This window comes from Alosa alosa, chromosome 19 (genome assembly GCF_017589495.1).
Source record: "Alosa alosa isolate M-15738 ecotype Scorff River chromosome 19, AALO_Geno_1.1, whole genome shotgun sequence".
Lineage (NCBI taxonomy): Eukaryota > Metazoa > Chordata > Actinopteri > Clupeiformes > Clupeidae > Alosa > Alosa alosa.
Window position 1 is genome coordinate 29238877 of NC_063207.1, and position 12454 is coordinate 29251330.

A 12454-nucleotide genomic window follows, 5' to 3' on the forward strand; every position below is an offset into this window, starting at 1 on the left:
CATGCTAGCATGTTAGCATGCTAGTTAGCATTTTAGCAAAACTACTTATAATGATTAGCTAAGTTAGCTAAGTCACATGGTTAGCAAAGTTAGCATGCTAACATCTTTAGTTAGCATTTTTAGCAAAACTGCTAAAATGATTAGCTAAGTTAGCTAAGTCACATGGTTAGCATACTTAGCATTTTAACATTGTTAGCATGCTAGTTAGCATACTTGGTTAACATTATTATCTTTGTTAACATAGTTAGCATAACTGCTAGCAAACATTAGAGCCATTCCAAGTGTCAGTTATTGTCAACTATCTACCTAAATAATTTAACCATTTAAACTATCCACTTATTTAACTGTTCAGTCATTCCAACTATATTAAACCTCATCTACCTAGCAACCAATATAGTTTGTTTTTACTCTGTATGATATCTTACATCATATTTTTGCATTTTCATGCACTGTATTTCCTTCAGGAAATGCTTTTCTAGTTATATTATGTGAACTAATTGTAAAGATTTGATAGCGACACACACAATTGTCCAAAAAAGATTTATTTTCTGAGGAAACGAGAGCAGGGACACAGACACAGAACACAATACACACGGAGCAGGTCAAGTACACACACACGCTACACATACAGGGGTGGACGCAGCCACCCACACAAAGAGGATCACACACGAGGGAGAACTAAAAGGGAAACATGTTACAACAAAGACGCTAACATTACACTCAAAACTAAGGAGAAATACAGACATAAACCCCAAATGTTCGCTCCCGCATCCCAGCATGCCCTGCGTGGGAGAACGCTACGGGTTGAAAAGTTTGGGAACCCCTGGCTTAACGTACAGACATGTTGAAATAACCATTCTGAAGGTCTGGAGTGGGGCAAGAGAGTTAGTATTTCAGTTTTTTTTTAAGTTAATACTTAAAATACTTTTTGAGAAATAGAGGATTAAAAAAGTTAAAAAGCTCATTTTCCCCCATAGACTTCAATGGCTGTGATGTCATAATGGCCAAAGGCAGCTGCACTTGTTAAAGGTGCAATTTGTAGGATTGTTACCGAACGTTCTGTAGGCCAAAATCAAAACACTTTGAACGTTCTCAAGACTACCAGACGCGAGCCTCTTCTGGGTTGCCAGTGGGGTGTACTATGAATCTCGATTAGTGGGTTAGCGAGGTATGTTGCGCTCAAAGCCAGGCTATGCTGTGACACGAAAGTGGATCTGTTTTAGTGTCACTATTTCACCATGGTATTTTATGCTGTCAACCAAACCTGGTCGGGAGGAGGTTATGTGCTAAGTTATAGTTCAAATCGTGTAATCTACCGCACACTGACCAATCAATTGTCTTAAAAACGAAGTTATCTCACGTGTAGGATTCTGTCATATATCTTACAGGTGGAGCTCCGCCTCTACTAACATTTTGGATCTCGAATGCACTTTAATAGTGCTGTGCGTGCAAATATCCCACTATGGACGTGCATACCATACAACAACTGATAACAATTGATTTATTTGATGTTATAGGTTAGACACAAAATATGACCGCAGTGTAGATTAAGCTATAAGCTCATGAATCGCGAGTAATTGTTTTAAATAGAGGCAGTCTTGTGCGTCTCCACATTACACGATTGGCCAAAGTCATCCCAACACCGAGAACGCACACAGATCTGAGCTGAAAGCCTAGTTTGACAAATATATCACATAACTGCAAGTCAAGTCATAACCCTGAGTCAAGGCTTTGTCAAGCCTTGATATGTCTACATAGCCTAGATATGTATGTGCTTCGTAGTATACCCCACATATGTAATTGAAGACAAGCTAATGTTAGTTGACCTGCAGCTGCTTTAACGTTTCTCCAACCATGACCCAGCTACACATTATGGAAACAGTGAAAACAAAAAATACCTCTCTAACCAACGTAACATATTTAGCTGAAATTAGCGATGCGGATGAAGTTTAGCCTAGGCTACCTGTTGTGGAGAAATATGGGCAGCTCTGCGTCAGACTTGATATTCTTCGTTTGACGAAGACGTCACCATTTCAGGAAGCTCCTCCGATGTCCACTTAATTTGTTTCTTGTTTTAATTTTTGGCGTTCATGACTAGCCTAACAACTGACAGCTGTTGACAGTTGGCCTTTGCTAATTTGGCAACCCAAATAGGAGGACGCACTAGCCTATTATTAATACGCTATTCTAGAATTAATCGTTCAAAATAAACGAAAATTCCAAGAGATTCCCCCCCGTAGCTCATTTTTTTTTCATGGGTTTTTACGGGGTTTTACGGGTTAGAGTAATGTTGCCAAATAAGCCATTACTTCAATTCATCGTCTTTCCTTACTCTCTGACAAAATATGGTGATCATTTTTTGAATGGTTACAGTTTATTTTCCATTATTTCCTACATACTGGTTCTTTAAGCTCCCAGAGTAGTTCCCGGGCTAATCAGAACACTGGCACAGGTATCACCTGTGAATTCAACTGTCTCAGCTTTAATGCATACAATCTAGCGCTCCCTAAAACTACACATCCTGTTTAAGTGTTTCCCGTGAGTCAAAATGAAAGTCACAGCCATATCTCATGCTTTACGCATTATATCTCCAGAACGGTTTGACGCATATGCTTCAAATTTAGTAGTGTTTGTATGGACTTTAAAGATGAAGCAGAGCCAGTCTACGGAGAGCTCCACTGGGGGCGATCGCCATGAGTGCAGAATGAATGGGAGTCAATGGAGCTAGACGGCTAAAATTGTCTCTTTCACCTGATTGTCGTTGACAAATCTTAGATTTGATTGTAGTTTGTATAACTTCAACATGGGTTATAGGTCAAAAGTTGAATGAACGAGTACTTATGTCCTTTTGATTTCTTACAGGTTGGGTCGTTGTTGCACATAACACGCTGGCATTGTGCTAATGAATGACGTCATTGACACATTTGAAAGGCTTTTAAGAACAATTAAGTGACTTTAAAAAATATAATACTCAACCAAGTGTATTTTCTTTGCCTCCTCTTTCAAATACAATACTCAAATTACTTGAAAAGAAATTATATCCCGAGAAAAGTGGATTTTGAGGGGTACAGCTCCATAGACCTCCATGCATTCTGCACTCGTGGACGAGCGCCCTCATGTGGAACCACAGAAGGAACTGCAACCAGTTCAGAAACCGGATATTTTCCGAGAGTGGCAGTTCTCCCCTTATTAGACATTCTCTGGATGAAGTGAGTTGATGTTGGAGGTCAAAGGTCAAAGGTTAAGTCAATGAACACTCTGAGTGTGATATTTCAAGAATGCCTTGACATACATGCCTGAAATTTGGTATGAGTATTTGTATGGATTCAAAGATGAAGTGAATTGATGTTGGAGGTCAAAGGTCAAATGTCAAGGTCAAAAACACCTTGAGTGTTAACGCCTTGACACACAAGGTTTTTTGGTACGAGGGTTTGTATGAACTCAAAGATTAAGTGATTCAATGTTTTTTTCCCACAAATCTCCCCACCAACATTAAAGGAACACGCCACCCATTGTCAGTAGTAATATATGTTCTTACCTTAAAGCGATGGTTCGGAGTAATTTCACCCTAGGGTCCTTTGCCCCATGACCCCGAGCCAAACACCCTCCCAGAACCTTTTTTCCCTTGGTCGAACCCTGATCGAGTAGCACTGTCAGAAACTAATGATGTTCTGCAGTCGTGATGGAACCAACTTTTATCCCGTATATTACCCCACTAATAATGCCCTGAATGGTACGAAACTTCTGCAGTAGTACAACTATGACCTTTAGTCCAAAAACGAGGCATTAGAAAGTTTGTAAGTGCACCAGGAGTTTATTATGACGCCCGCTTTTTTCCCGTCATCTACTTCCTGAATTTTTGGTCAACGATACCCGGGACACCGAACCACCGGGGCACATGAAATTTGGTGGGTATGTAGCCCCACTAGACTTTTACAGAAAAATTTCGTTTGGTCCCCGGGGGCCACTCCCCCAACCCGCTTGGCCCCCCGAAACCCAAAAAATGCAGTTTTTCCTGAATAACTACCTGAACCGTGGCACAGAGGATGAAGAAATTGTTATGGTATGTTGGTCTCAAGGGCCCACATCAACCTAGCCCATAATCACTCATTGTGATTTGCAACCCCCCGGTAAAAAATGAAAATGCAATATCATTCTGCTTTAATCGCCCCTCTCTTCAGTTAAGATGTTCAGAACTGCACCAAATTGTATGTGTATGATTAACCTGACATTCTCTGGGGATATGCCAAGTTTCATAGAATTTCATCCATGGGGGGGTCTAAAAAAATTTAGTTATGTGTACATTTAGTGACTGTACACTCATTGGCCTGTAGATGGTGGTGCACACATATACACACGCACACACACACACACAGGTACGCACATACCATCAGTATCGGCAGTTACAACGGCCGATACATAATTACAAATTCAGTAGGATTAAAGGAAAACCAAATATTCATCATAATAATTTGGCTGCATTTCCAGTATTGGTGTCACATAGTCGTTTGTCCACCAGATGGCGCATCGTTGCAGTAAGACATAATTTTGTTGGAAGTTAATCTAAAGTGAGTTGGAAAGACACTACGCTTCCTACAAGGACAAGACTGTAGTTTACCGCTGAGAACGTCTAATAAGGGTAGGATGATTTCTGCATGACATGTAATTCCCATTTCTTCTTGAAGCCGAAATAAATCTGCGAATGTTTATCGGACATGCTTGGTTTTTACTGCAGGTAGGCTACGTTAATCTTAAGTTATATCAATAGCCTAGAGTAGGTAAAATAATGTTACCGTTAGCATTGGTTGAGTGATAGAGGCCAATTTGATTATTGATGTATTTGTAGAAACCCATAAATGCGGTTATAGGCTACCAAGAAAATTGATAACAGCACTAAGGCTACTAACAGGAGCTAAGTGAGTTAGCCACAACACGTTCGCTACGTGATGGTTTTCTAATGGAAAATATAGGCTACCTGAAAGATAACCTGATGATGCATCCTAAACACCGGGCTGGGACATTCAGCTCAAAGTCTCAAAAAGCATCTGAGTCAACGTTCATTCCCAAACACCCATATAGGCTACTTCAATCCTCTATTTTCAAAGGTGATTCAAGTAAGGAAGAGCATGGCTCAAAGTAAAGTAACTAGGACTGAAACTACATAAATTCGTCAAAGTGAATAATTTGTGTCAACTCGCCGCCAATGTAGATTTATTAACGCACCGTGATCTACATCTCCATTTAAACCAAATGTTTTAGAGCGCACGTTGAGAGATGTATCCAGGGCAGGGCTGTACCTACACATATTTGTTGCACGTGCTACAAAAATCATTCTTTGCGATGGATGATTTAGTACCAACGTTACGTCCAATACAGTTTTGCCTATGGCTATACTGTGAGACTGAGACGTTTTTTGTTTGTTCGAAGTGCGTGTTTAGGGTGTGAGAGGGGAGTCGATGTGCTTTGATTCCAGCTTGGTAGTAGTAGTCAATGCGATTAAAAAACATGTGTGTGAAGTATCCAAACAATGATAACGCTTTCATTATGGCTGCTATAGCCATAGACCTTGAGCTACTGTAAAGTGGGTTGGGTTCCATTTAGAAGTGTCGCTTTCCGTGATTCACACAGCTGCGTGAAATGTATTACTACTGATATGCAAAACTATTAACTTTTCGCTAAGAGGTGGGAGCTTAAGTCCGCTTGATACTGTAAGCCATTGGTTCCCAAAGGAGATTTTATTTGGGTCACCAGCATAGCCTAGTGACAATTTATGTTGTGTAATAGGCCTAGCATAGGGCCTACCTTATATAGCTTATAGTTTGTTAACAGTCACGGTTTTGTCATAACTCCCTCTATGCATTTTTGGTGTTGATGGATGGCGGATGGATGATAAGTTTTGTTATGCAGTTATGGTTAAAACAATAGCCCATCAGCGCATCTCTAGTGTGTGTGGGCCTCTCTCTCGCTCAGAGAGGAGGGGGAGGCCGATCAAGCATGGATTCTAAACTCTGTGGTGGATAGGATCTACGTGGATGTTTTTGATTACTTCTACGTCTGAGCCCGCTAGCATAGCAACATGCTAACACATTAGCCACAAGCACCAGAGCTTGAGTGCGATACCGACGACACGGGAGAGGTATGACTCAACTCGTGAAAGTTAAGGTAAGAACATATATTACTACTGACATTGGGTGGCGTGTTCCTTTAAGCCAGCAGCTTTCCATCCACTATTGTAATTCCTCTGGCATTACATTACTAGTTTAGCCGTATTACTTTGCCAATGGAGTCAACTGGAGGCAAGTGTTTGTCTTTCACTTTTTGCCTCCAGCCTGATGGCAGCCTGAAGAGACGGCAAGGACAGAGATAATGAATGTTTTGAAAAACAAAAGGAAGTGGGTGGCTGCACTCTCAAAATGATTACTTCTGCCTTCTGCCAGACAGAATGAAAGAAACAGAACAAGTGGACGTCTTTCAAGCAGATTTACATGTGCAATGTCAGGTTACTGTACATAAGAATACATGAGACAGATCATAGGAAAGTTACAGGAACAATTAGTGGATCATGATAATGATGATGAATGATGAGCAAATTAATCAGAGGGTAACATTATAAGCAATGTTGTATATCTAAGGTTAACATTTGTTGATTGACTTTAATTTCGAATCAGTATGTCACTGATCTATTCACCTGAAGTGGATTCCATGTTGTTCTGCATGAGAATGTGAATTCATGGTATTTTGAGAGTTCTTGGAATATCTAAAAATATTTTGATGATTTAAAATCTCCACAATAACCAGCTGAAATGTCTTGTGCACACATCTTCTGACACATTAAGCTTAACAGAAGAGCATTGTGGGACTATTGCTGGTTTCCAAGAGTATGTGAGGACACAGACAGACAGTGTAAACAGTGGGGTTCTGATTTATATTTTTGGGGAAAACTGGAAATCATATCATAGAGCTCAAGACCTTCCCTGAATAAAGATCTTACAGTATTATGTACTGAGTAGAGGCTGACTTTTTTCAAAATAACAATGAACAAGTCAAGTTAAAGATATATCTGTTAGCGTCCCACTATTCACCCTTTCCCAAAAACATATTCCAATTTGGAAAAATCCATAGTCCCCAGTGTAGATGTTGGCAGGAGGAATGATACTGAAATGCCATGAGTGAAAGAGTGGGAGCAGATTATTGAAACACAGGAAAGAGAGAGAAAACTGGATGGAGAGAAAGGGCTGCAGACATGATAATACTTTATCTTGAGTGTGCCTTGGAAGAATATGATAATACTTTATCTTGAGTGTGCCTTGGACGAATATGATAATACTTTATCTTGAGTGTGCCTTGGACGAATTTAACCTTGCACTTAATATATCCATATGTAAACTTTGGAAGGAGACTGATTCTACTGTAGATGTGTCATGCTCATGTAGGATTAGCTGAGGCACGTTAAGGATGTGTCCCATGATTGTTCCAGTCTCTGTCAGACAGCTGGACACTCTTCACTATCATGTCAATTTCTTCTTCTTTATCCGCTTCTTTATTATTTTGCAGTCTCTACACAATCCTAGTTCCAGGTTGTGTTGTGTATGTGTTCATATTATGATATTTGTGTGTGCATGCATTTGTTTTATTTTGATTTTTGTTTGTTTTTGTGTGCACAGTTGGGACGTTGGGAAAAGATTTGGGAAAAGATTTACAAATCTTGTCAACCCTGCAGTCTTTTAACAAAGGACAAAGTGTCCCAACTGGAATTTAGGTTTGTTTGTCCAATGATGTGTATGTGTGTACACATGAAGTGTGACCCGTATATATCCACGTACATGGAAAATATATGTTAATTTTGACTTTTGACATTTCAAAGAAAGTTGGGACAAGGAATGTTTACCACTGTGCTGCTTCACCTCTTCATTTAACACAATTTTGTACATGTTTAGGAACTGAGGAGACCAGTTGCTAGAGTTTTGAGAATGTAATGTTCCATTCCTGGCCGGTATAGGATTTCAGTTGCAGTATAGGGTATTCTTAATCATGTTTTTCATCTAATTTTTTCATCTAATTTGACAGGTTTGGACTGCAGACAGGCCATTTTAGGTCCTGGACTCTTCCTATGGAGAAATACTGTTTAAATACGTGCAAACTTCATTTTGCCATTGTTTTCCTGAAATATTCAAGGTCTTCGCTGGAAAAGACATTGCCTGGATAGCAGTATATATGTACATGTATATCATTCAGAATCGATTGTGCCTTATTGGCAGATGTGCAAGATGCCCTTGCTGCAGGCACTACTGCACCTCCACACCGTCATAGATGTTGGGTTTCGAACTGAGTACTGAAACAAGTTGGATGGGTTGGATACTTGGATAGGCCCTCTCCTCTTTAGCCCAGATGAGTCCATGATTTCTAAAAAGAATTGCAAATTTTGATTGGTCTAACCACATGACCTTTTTCCACTTTACCTCATCCATTTTAGACAAGCTCAGGCCCAGATAAGATGGTGGTATTTCTATACCATGTCTAAATACAATTTTGGCTGGTACATGAAAAAGTTCACACTAGTGTGGTCAAAATTACTCCAGACAACTGGTGTGAGACTACAGCTTTATTCACGTTACCCACATGAAATGTCTAAGTAACAAGCCCACATATCTGTGGGTGAAATCAGTTCTTATACCCTTAACACACACACATGGAAAACCACAAGAAACTTCCCCCCAACAATGATCCATCCATCCAGTTAGTATTAACAGAGATAAGGATGTCACAAAACCCCTTAACCTTCTAATGGCCTAGGCTATGTTTGTGTCTTTTAGGGTGAACCCTACAGCAAACAGTCTTTTCACTCTCTGGTAATTTCCACAGATGGAGACTTTGGATGAAGAGAACCATTTTCACATAGCACATATGCATGGTTAAACTAAACATTTCAGTAAATGAGAAACATATATTCAAAATTATACTACACTAGCATTTCTGAATTGAGTATCATACAGTACAGTACAGTACAGTACAGTGTAGACAATTGTTTCCTGAGTCCAGACAATGATTTACAGAAACAGGTCTGGTTTAACTGTAATGCAGTGGCATCTGAGGTCCAAAAGACCACGGGCATCCAATATTGTTTTTCAGGTCTATCCCTTGTTTGCAAATATTTCTCTGGACTCACTGAATATTTTAATGATATTATGTACTGTTGAGTGATAATGAACCCCCAAATACTTGATAATGTCATATTAAGAAGCATTGAAATTACATTTGTCCACACAGGTTTACACAGAGTGATAAATACTCCTATCGTGCCAATTACCAACCATTTCGTTCGAAAATTCTAAAACAGCTATGTTTTTTAATATTTCAAAATAACATTTGATAAATGAACATTACTTTTTTGCAGTAGCCATAGGTGTGTAGATTTGAACAAAATCTAGTTTGGTTCTTACCGGGGCTTTTACTGCCTGAAATATCCAATTTTGTTTACCACCAGTTTAGTGCAGGGCTGGTGGGTGCCTATTTCCAACCTTTCTCACTGCACATCAACGGTTAGACCAAGAATTCTCGTCGCAAATCAAAATTCCACTTGAGCTCCAAGCGGATACATGCAGCCTTACAACACTGTTTACAGCTCTTTGAGTCGCGGTAAAATGTAATTTTTGGTGCATAGGTAATTTAGATACACTTATGGTGTGAGGGCTTGCGTTTCTTTAGGAATCCGCCATCTTGGTTTGTATAGAAATTAATATTAGGTGACACACATACACGTAAGAGGTTGGAAATACGGGACAGTTGGCAATAGCTTGTTTTTTTATTCACATTTTACACAATGTCCCAACTTTTTCTGATTTGAGGTTGTATGCTTGTGCAGGTGTAGGTAGTACACCTACCTATACCTTGTATGTCATACATTTGCAGCATGTGTGTGTGTGTATGTATGTGCATGTGCATAGGTGTGTGTGTGTCTATTTAAGTGTGTGTATGTGTGCAGTCTCAGTAGACCCTGAGACCCTGTTCCTCTTGATCCTCACAGTGGCCTAGTGTGGGATCTGTTTGTACCTGGTATGCTGGGCCTCTGTGAGGTGCATTATCCTTGACCTCATTTCTCTGTCTTATTTTCCTAATTACTCTGGACAGCTTACATAACCCCCCTCCCCCCCACCACACACACAAACACTTGCACACACTCCCGCCTGATGGTGTTTCCCTGTGGTTGCCTGCCTCCAGGAACTTTAGGAACTTACAGGCGCTTACCTGTACTCTGTCTTGGCTTTGGCTCCTAACACTGTTGGCTTTTATTTTAGACATCCTATCCAACTGTCTTCTGTTTGTCTGTGTATGTCTCTGTTTTTGGCTGTCCATTTCTGCATCTCTCTCTTTTCTTCTCTTTCTTTCTCTCAGTTGCTCTCTTTCTCTGTTTTTCTTTCATATTTGCTGTCTCTGTTTATTATTACGCTTCTGTCTCTGGCTCTTCTCTCTCTCCCACACGCACGCACGCACGCACGCATACACGTACGCACGCACGCACGCACATACACACAAACACAATCTTTGTTCAGGGAAACATCAACAGATGCACATTTGTGGTGAAAGCTTGCTCCAAATTAGCAGTTAATGAGCTAGCATGGTGAAAGGCAGAAATACTCTTATTCCGGCTGAGATGAAAGTGTCCGTGGTAATCAGATGCTGGAGAGGAAATCCATTCTGAGCTCGCAGGGCCATTTCTGTTGGGGGTCAGGGGGCTGCTGGGGAAGAAGAGGGATGGGCAGGTTAAAAACAGCTGCGATGGGCACACAGCCACATCAGTGCCAAAGCCCACAATTTAATCACCAACTTATATTAGGTCACATGATGTAGAAGACACAGGCTTACAGACAGGCAAGTAAACAAGCAGACAGCCAGACAGGAGAACAGATACATGCTTGTGTTTGTTTGGTGTGGTGCAGGGTGTTCTCTTCCCAGAGTTCCGAGCAATGGACTACCCACTTTCCCAGAGTGGGCAGAGGGCCCGGCCTGCACTCCCTTTGATTAATTATCAACAGTCTGCTGGCCCAAGGTGCTGCTGGGTACCTCCGCCTGTTGAGCAGAGCACAGCACACATGCTTCACATCTGCTAGTGCTGCATATAAAAGCCATGAAGGTGATGTGGGAGTCTCAAGCCCAGGCAAAACACTGGCTGCCATCGCAGTGAAGCTGCGGAAGCCCGGAAAGCATGAGCAAAGGCACTTATTTGCTCTCCTTGTCCTGCAGCCACCTATCAAGCTGGAGGGAGAGAAAAAAAGGACGAGAGCAAAACGCATTTGAGAGCAAATCAGCGTGCTTCTTTTAGGAGGGTATGAGAGGGAGAGAGGGAGAGAGAGAGGGGATGTGGTCCAGAACTGGGTCAAGTAATTATTTGGAAGTAAACATTTCCTTTTCGTTTGTGGCTTTCGATGCCTAGGAAAAACAAATTTACATGCTTTTATTGAGAACACTTGTTGCTGCCGATGTCAGAGAAAGATCTTGGATTGGTTGTCCTGTTTTGTGAAAATTCATTTCTGTGAGTTTTCCTTTTTTTTTTTATCTACACAACCAAACAAATATCTCTGTCAAAAGATGCAACAAAAATCTCAATGACATGATGCAAGCCATTGTAATGCTGATTTTGGGAGGGTTTCTAGTTTTGTCACTTGTCTCTTGTCAAACACACATTAATTAAAATGTCTTCAAAAACCCAACATCATAACACCAAATAAACAGATTCCATGAAATCACTTGGAATTGTAATCCGAAGAAACAATTCAAATCACTATAACTAGGTCAGAGTGACATTTCGCAGGCATGGCTGCTTCACAGGGCAGGGGACCCAGCCCCTTTGGGCTCCCAGGCTCCCAGCCAGTCTTCTGATGTCCACTCGCAGCGCAGCAGGAACCCTTCAATTACAGCGTGCGGAAACCGCCGACCAATCTGCTGACAGCAGGAAACGCTCCAGGCTTCCAGGCTCGGCCGCTCTGACCAGTGCTCCAGTGACTGACAGCAGGAGCCGCAGCAGCAGCACGGTAACCAGCAGCACGCTCCTGCTGGTGTTCGTCTAAATGCTCCATCACAAACAATCCTTTGATTCCCAGTGCATATGTAGTTGTGTGCACATGGGTTCGTCTGCTGTATGGCTTTCTATTTCTATGTTAACAAGACAATAATAATAGCAATACTAACACACACACACATACACACACACACACACACAGCCACACATTTATTCATTTACACTAACATGTCCTCACATGCACATCACACAAATTGCACACAGAGTGCAGCGCACCACTGGCCAGAACAGGATACCACAGCAACATGGCTGTCAGGCCCACCATAGAAAGCGGAACAGTCAACATCTACGTGTTGAGAGCGCCGTTCTCCAATGGCTTCCAGTACTTGAGGTAATGCTCATGTTGTTTCTCACTGACTGCTGCGGAGAGGCAGCTGG